Genomic DNA, 8,057 nt, shown 5'->3' with positions numbered 1-8,057 from the left:
AATATGTGTTTTGGTTTGTAAGTGAATTATAGTAATTTCTTGCACATTTTTTGGAAATTGTATAAAAATCTGTGTATCTGCTTCTAGATACAGTATGTAAATAAAAATTTTGTTCATAACATCTGCCTTGTCATCAGTAACATCCAGGTGCAGGGTCTGGCCCTCTTAATATGTGGTTAGCTAGAGAGTTTCTGTGTGTTCCATGAAGTGGGCAGATACTGGAAAGTGGGAACAATTGCATTTTAGTAAAAAGAAAAAGTGAAGTGTCAGGGTGACATTCTAGAGGTCATTTGATGGTACAGTGGTCAATATAATGGAGTGAGTTGAGAGACTATGAAATAAAACTAGCAAAGTAACAAAAACTTAAAGGACGTTAGAATAAGTGATAAAATGTTTTGATTGTGACATTTAAAAAGTATCTCATTTAATATTTTGACGGAAAATTGGAAAGCTTTCCAATATCCACTGAATTTCATTGTCTGCTTTGTAAAAGTTTGCGTGTGTGCATGTCTGTCTGTGTACATAGATTGAAACAAAGATCCATATATTGCTGCTGCTGTTCAGTTCCACTTCTCCACTTAGTCTATAATAACATTTAAGAAATAGAGACACTCCAATAAGTAGCTATATATCATAATCATGATAATCTTCCAGGGGTGTGTGTGGAGGCTCAGCTTCCTGTTGATTCTGGATTGCTTGAGATTATCACAGTAACTAAGCATTTTGGAGGAAGCACTACTTGAAAATTTTCTCCCAACTTTATTTTATAGCAACCCCCCTCCGAAATCATAGCTAAGTCAAAGGTGGATTTTAATCTTTTTGAAAATACAGTCCAAAGATTGATGTTAGTAGGATCCAAAATAGTGAGGAGCTTTGCTTACATTCTCCAGAGCCAGAGCTTATTCAGCTGATTACATTGAACTGATGGGGCTAATGAGAAACTCAATTATGAGACTAGAAGGGACAGGCCTCAGTCTAGTGTGTGATAGAATATCTGTGGATGTACAGATAAGGTGAGGCAGATGTCTATCTTCTTGAATATGGTACATAAGTATTTCATGAGGATACCACTTAGTTCTCCCTTTGTGTCTTAGTTTCTTCTCTTGTGATAAAATACCCTGGAAAACGTAATTCAAAGGAGAGAAAATGTATGCCGGTTTATGTTTCAAAGGTACAGGCTATCCTGGTGTCACAACAGTTGGTAACATGCACCTACAATGAGCAAAGAGCAATACACACTTACACTCAGCTCACTTTCTCTTTTTATGCAGTTTAGAACCTAGACCCAGAATGGCACTACCTGCTTCTAGATTGGGTCTTCCCACCTCAGTCTAGTCAATACAATCCCTACCAAGCTCAGAGCTAAACAATTAGTGGTTGCCTCTGTTTCCCAATATTGTCCTGTTAACACTTAACATTGATCACCAGACTTTTTTTCCTAGTCATTGTCTTACATGATAATTGTACATCACCATGCAGGCAAAACACCTTTCAAATGTCCCCTATGATATGGCTTAAGTCAAAATCCCAAAATTTAATAGAATCCAAATAACAAGTAACTTCGTGGTTCAGCTTAGCCAAGAACAATTCTTTTATTTAATGATCTGCAGGTCAGTCATCAAAGACAAGTTGATGACTTCTGTGATAGAGGTACACAGCAGGTGGTACAGATCTGTAGTCTGCACCTTGGCTGTCTCATACAGGGTGTGTTTAGGAACATGGTAAAATTCGCTACCAACCTGGCATTTGGTTCTAGAACTGCTCCTACTGTAGTTGCATGACCTTTGAGTAAAACAAAGAGAGGCCTTCACTAAGAAAATGTGTGGCTTTTGTTGATAGAGCAAATGCAGCCAAATTATGAAGCTCCTAAGAGTCCTTCCTGGCCTCGTGGGCAGTGCTTCTGACAACCCAAAGCATTTCAGACTGTATATGAGTCAAGCTGGGACCCAGGCCTGCAGGTCCAAGGGTCTCTTTGAGATGCAGTCCTGGTAGTATTCAGTAGTGACAGCATACTAGGAAAAGGTGACTCCAGAGGTGAACTCTACAGATTTTTTTTTGTTTTATGTGAAGTACTTTATGTTTTTACATTTTAAATTTTATGAAAATTGCGTCATTTCCCCCACTCCTTTCTCTGTCCGGACCCTTCCACAGCCCTTCCACCTCCTATGTTCTCCCCTTTGCTTTCATATTGACAGCAACTTCCCATATTGTTATTGTTAAGCGTGCACACACACACACACACACATGTACACAGATATATAAACGGCCTACTTTTATACCCCATCCTTTTGCTTATCACTCATTCTACCTGATAGACATGGGAAGGGACCAGATGGTGTCTCTAAAAGTTTTTGCCATCTTTGTGAGGAGGATAAGAGTAGTGAGGCATTTCCTTAGGTTGGAGGAGCTGATGCAACAATACCAGCTAACTCACTGAAAACATTATTCTGGCTTGGGATGCATAATTTACTTTTACACATAACAGCCAATTTAATTTACTCCCACCTTTAAGTTCTTAAATTCTCTGTCCCAGGCCTGGATGTTTTCTTTCTTTTCTGAGGCTTTTAATTTCTGAATGAAAATACTTAACCTTTATTTTAGTTGAATTCATTTTTATAGAGTCTGATATTTTGGCTTCCAGTGAAGTTTTTATTTCTCTTTTAAATCTTTGCTCTGGGGCTGGAGAGATGGCCCAGCCATTTTTAAAAGTGATTGCTGTTCCTCAGAGACCGTGAGTTTTATTCCTGGCATATACTTGGGCAGCTCATGGCTGCTTTATCTCAATCATCAAGGGATTCTTCTTGTTGATTCTGTGAGACTTGAAACTCCATTACAGACATGGTTTTATCCTGTTCCATCTGTGCCATTGAAGTGGAAGTTAGTTTAATGCTGTGAATATGGTGCTCCATTCAGTTTTTACAGAAAGATCATGAATCCACGTTAGATCTTGGTTTTATCTGGACATGGAACTCCTACCTGAAACCCTAGCACTTAGAAGTTATAGGCAAGAAGATGAGTTCAAGATCAGCTTCTGCTTATGCAGCAAGTTCAAGGTCAGCCTAGGCTACCTAAGACTTTCAAACAAAAGGAACCACTGGCTGTTTGCTAGAGCAGGATCATAGAAGTAAAATTCAAGAACTTCTGGAAATGCTGAGGTCTGATCCTGGCAAAGAACCAGTAGTGTCTACAAGCACAGCCAAATTTGCATGTGTATGTTCCTGAAGTCATGAACTCAGGTGTTTGTGTGTGCTGCACACATGTGTACAAGTGTGTGGAAGTCAAAAGTTAACAAGGATTTTTTTTCCTCAATGGTTTCTCTGTTGTATTTTTTGAGACAGAGGCTCTCCCTGAAGTTGAACTTAGTGTCTCAGCTTTGAATGTCTACCTAGTGAGCCCCAGGAATCTACCCCCATTTTCATGCCCCCCCGTGCTGGTGTTATTGGTATGACTCCCATACCCAGTTTTAATGTGGGTGTTGGGCATCAACATTTAGTGCCTACCCACTGAGATATCTCACAGAGCTTACAGCTGAGTTTTATAGGCATGTTTTGTAACTAGTTTTGTTCAAGACTGAATTCTTCCCTATTTAGAACCATACAGCCTGACTAGCACTCTTGTGTGATTCTGGGGCCTCCACTTTCTCACTTTCAGGGTGTCCAGACGCCGTTGCATATCAGACTGAAAGGATGAAGCAGAGTCTGGAGCACATAGGATCCCAGTCTTCTTTCTCTAACGATCTTCATGTTAAAACTCTTTTAGGCGAAGACCTTCTCTGACCATCTTCAATGAACTAGCTTTCTTTGATGATCTTAGCTTCTGCATGCACTTTTATTCGGGGTGGGCTTATGTACATAACTTTATTTGGGTTGGACCAAAGGTTATATGGTTTGGGGGAAGGGGGTGAGAATATCCAGGTTGGCTGAAGGCTAAGGCTACTAAGATGTCTCATTAGCATGAGAGGCATTCCAGGAATTTCAGGTGCACAAATACATGACATTTATGACATTTGTCAGATAGTCAGTGTGGCCCCAGAGAAGAGGAAGCCCAGCTGACAAAGGTAGCTTGCCATTTTGTACTGAGCTCAGGATTTTACCTGTAACCTCAGACTTCAACATTAGCAGCATGGTTTCCCAGACACCTTTGGAAGATAGAAGTGTTCTTTTTGGAATGCCTCCCTTGGATTAGAAATATCAGGAGGAAGAATAACAAAAAACCCTTCTGCATAGAACCAGGCCCAACTCCCAGAAGCAGCTTGGATGGTTCTTGTCACTCACAAAAGGACAGGAGGGTATGCCTGCATCTCCTGGTGGAAGGCAGCTCTGATTTTAGCTGTAGTTTCCACCTCCACAGATCTTTAACCTAATCTGTAGCCTTGTTCATGTAGCTCTGGATTCTCCGTTTTCTATAGTTAAATGTTTAGTTTTAATGATGTTTTTTCAAGTTTTATACGACTCTATAACTGGCGTCTTGGCAAGTTAAAGCTTGAGGGCAAACATTACCCATGACCAAGGATATCTTCCTTCCTTCCCTCCTTTCTTTTTTCCTTTCTGTTCTTCCTTTCCTTCCTATATTCCTCCCTCTCACCCTCCCGTCCCTCCCTCCCTCCCATCCCTCCCTCCCTCCCTTCCTTCCCTCTCTCCCTCCCCTCCCTCCCTCCCTTCCTTCCCTCTCTCCCTCCCCTCTCTCCCTCCCTCCCTTCCCTTCCTCCCTCCCCTCCCTCCCTTCCCTCCCTTCTTCCTTTCTTCCTTCCTTTTTTTCTCTCAGAGTCATTCCTGTGGTGGTTTGATTTTAGTATATTCTTACCCACCTCTCTATCCAAGGTATTTCTGACTGTAATTCAGTTTTATTCTCTTTATCCTGAATACTACTTTTGTTAATACTCTATGACACTGACACATGTAATTCCAATATAGAACAAACTTTTACGAAACGACAGAAAGGATTTGATTGTTATTGTTATTAAAGATTCAGCTCTCAGTTCTTTTTTTTTGTTTTATTACAGACAGAATTTTATTAGATTATCAAAGAAAAATTAATGCAGACACTTCTCAAATTATTACACAAAATAGAAACACTACCCAATTCTTTTTAAAGGGTCGCAGCTACCCTGATACTCAAACCACATGAAGGCTCAACAGAAAAAGAGAATTACAGGTTGATTTTTCTTAAAGAATAAAGAAGCAAAATTTTTTTAAATAAAATATTGCAAACAAAACACACAACAAAAAATTCACCATTATTAATTAGGCTTAATTTTACATATGTAGGGATGATTCAACATATAGAAGTTGATAAATATAATCTACTATATAAACAGACTGAAAAAGAGAAGCTACATAATAATCTCATTAGATGAAGAAGGTTTTGTCAAAAATCTAGCATCCTTTCATGATTAGTTGCTAAAGATATTAGAGATAAAAGGTGCATATGTAAACACAATAAAGATAATTTACAGCAAGCCCACAGCAGCATCAATCTACACAAAGAGGAACTCAAAGCCTTTCCACCAAAATCAGGGAGAATATGGATTGTCCACTATCTCCATACCTATTCAGTGTAGTCCTCAAGGTCAGATAGAGCAAAAAGACAACTGAAGGAGACCAAGAGCTTACAAATAGGAAGAGAAGAAACTAAAGACGTTTATTTGCTGATGATATAATAGTATATTTAAGTGACACTAAAATGTTGACCAGGAAAGTGCTGCAGCTAATAAACATGACCAGATGAAGTTACTGTGGAATACATCCAAACCTTTACATGACAGGCCAGTGAGATTGCTAAGCGGCTAGAAGGACAAAATGAAAACACAACATACCCAAACCTATGGAATAAAATGAAAGCAGTACTGAGAGGAAAACTCATAGCTCTGGGTGCTTCCACAAAGAAACTGCAGAGAGCATACACTAGCAACTTGACAGCATAGTTGAAAGCTCTGGAACAAAAGAAAGCAGATACACCCAAGAGGAGTAGTCGGCAAGAAATAATCAAACTCAGAGCAGAAATTGACCAGATACAGATAAAAAGAACCATTCAAAGAATCAACAAAACCAAGAGCTGGTTCTTTGAGAAAATTAACAAAATTGGTAAACCCTTAGCTAGACTAACTAGAGGGCAAAGAGAGAGTATCCAAATTAACAAAATCAGAAAGGAAAGTGGAGACATAACAACTGAAACTGAGGAAATTCAAAAAATCATCAGATCCTACTATAAAAGCTTATACTCAACAAAGCTGGAAAATCTGGAGGAAATGGGTGAATTCCTAGAACAGATACCAGATACTAAAGTTGAAGCAGTCATCAAAAGCCTCCCAACCTATTTTTTTAGCTTTAGTAGAGTTTATTTTATGAATATGGGTGCTCTTGTATTTGGAGCATATATGTTAAGGATTGAGATTTCCTCCTGACAAATTTCCCTGTAATGCATAAAAAGTGTCCTTCCTTATCTTTTTTTGATAACTTTTGGTTGAAAATCTACCTTATTTGATATTAGAATGGCCACTCCAGCTTGCTTCTTGAAAGGTTTTTTTCCAACCTTTTACTCTGAGATAGTGTCTGTCTTTGTCTCTGAGATGAGTTTCCTGTATGCAGCAAAATGCTGGGTTTTGTTTATGTATCCAGTCTGATAGCCTATATCTTTTTATTGGGGATTTGAGTCCATGTATGTTAACAGGTATTAAGGAATAGTGGTTGCTGTTTCCTGCTATTTTTGCTTTTGTAGGTAGAATTATGCCTGTGTGTCTTTCTTCTTTTGGTTTTCTTCCTTAAGTATTTTCTTGTTTTTACTAGGATGTAGTTTCCCACCTTGTATTGGGTTTTCCACCTATAATTCGTTGTAGTGCTGGGTTTGTGGTCAGATATTGTGTAAATTTAGTTTTGTCTTGGAATGTCTTGGTCTCTCCATCTATGGTGATTGATAGTTTTGCTGGGTACAGCTTGGGCTGACACTTGTGTTCTCTTAGGGTCTGCATGATGTCTGTTCAGGATCTTTTAGCTTTCATAGTCTCTGTTGAGAAATCGGGTGTGATTCTGATTGGTCTGCCTTTATATATTACATGACCTTTTTCCCTTACTGCTTTTAATAATCTTTCTTTGCTTTGGGACTTGGCATTTTGACTATTATATGTTGGGAGGAATTTCTTTTCTGGTCCAATCTATTTGGAGTTCTGTAGGCTTCTTTTATGCTCATGGTCATCTCATTCTTAAGGGTAGGGAAGTTTTCTTCCAGGATTTTGTTGACGATATTTACTGTAGCTCTCAGTTGATATTCTTTGCCCTCTTCTATTCCTATTTTCCTTAGGTTTCATCTTCCTGTTGTGTCCTGGATATCCTGGATATTTTGGGTTAGGAGCTTTTTGGCTTTTGCATCTTCTCTGACTGTTTTGTCTATGTTTTCCATGTTGTCTACAGCCCCAGAGATTTTCTCTTCCATCTCTTGTAGTCTGTTGGAGATGCTTGCATCTGTTACTACTGATTTCTTTTTTAGGTTTTCTACCTCCAGGGTTGTCTCTTTAAGTGTTTTCTTTATTGTTTCCATTTCCGTTTTAAATTCCTTCTTCAATTCCTTCATCTGTTTGGTTCTGTTTTCCTCTAGTTCTTTGGTTTCTTTGAGTGTTTTTCTTGTTTCCTCTTTAAAAGCTTCTATTTCTTTATGCTTTTCCTCCCATTCTTTTTTCAGGATCTCTATCATCATCTTGAGGTATGATTTTGGGTCTGAGTCTTCTTTTTCTGGAGTGTTTGGCATTCCCCTCTTTTCTGTGATGGGAGAGCTGGGTTCTGGTGTTGCCAGGTTTTCTTGCTTTCCATTGGGTAAGTTCTTTCACTTTCCTCTTTCCATCTTGTTGTCTGTAATCATAGATTGTCTTGTTGTCAGTGATTGGTTCCTGTCTCTCCCGTGTACCTTGCCTGTGTCCCTGGATCTCCGCTGTTCCTGGTGGCAGATGGCCTGAGCATTTCTTCCACATGCAAAAGGGCCCTCCGGGTGGAAACCGAGTTCCTATGGCAGAGTTCCTGTTCCCCTAAACCAACGGGGGGGGGGGGGGCAAGCTTTCTTCAGGTTAG

The sequence above is a fragment of the Micromys minutus genome (assembly GCF_963924665.1).
Source record: "Micromys minutus genome assembly, chromosome: 8".
Classification (NCBI taxonomy): domain Eukaryota; kingdom Metazoa; phylum Chordata; class Mammalia; order Rodentia; family Muridae; genus Micromys; species Micromys minutus.
This window is presented reverse-complemented; position numbering follows the sequence as displayed.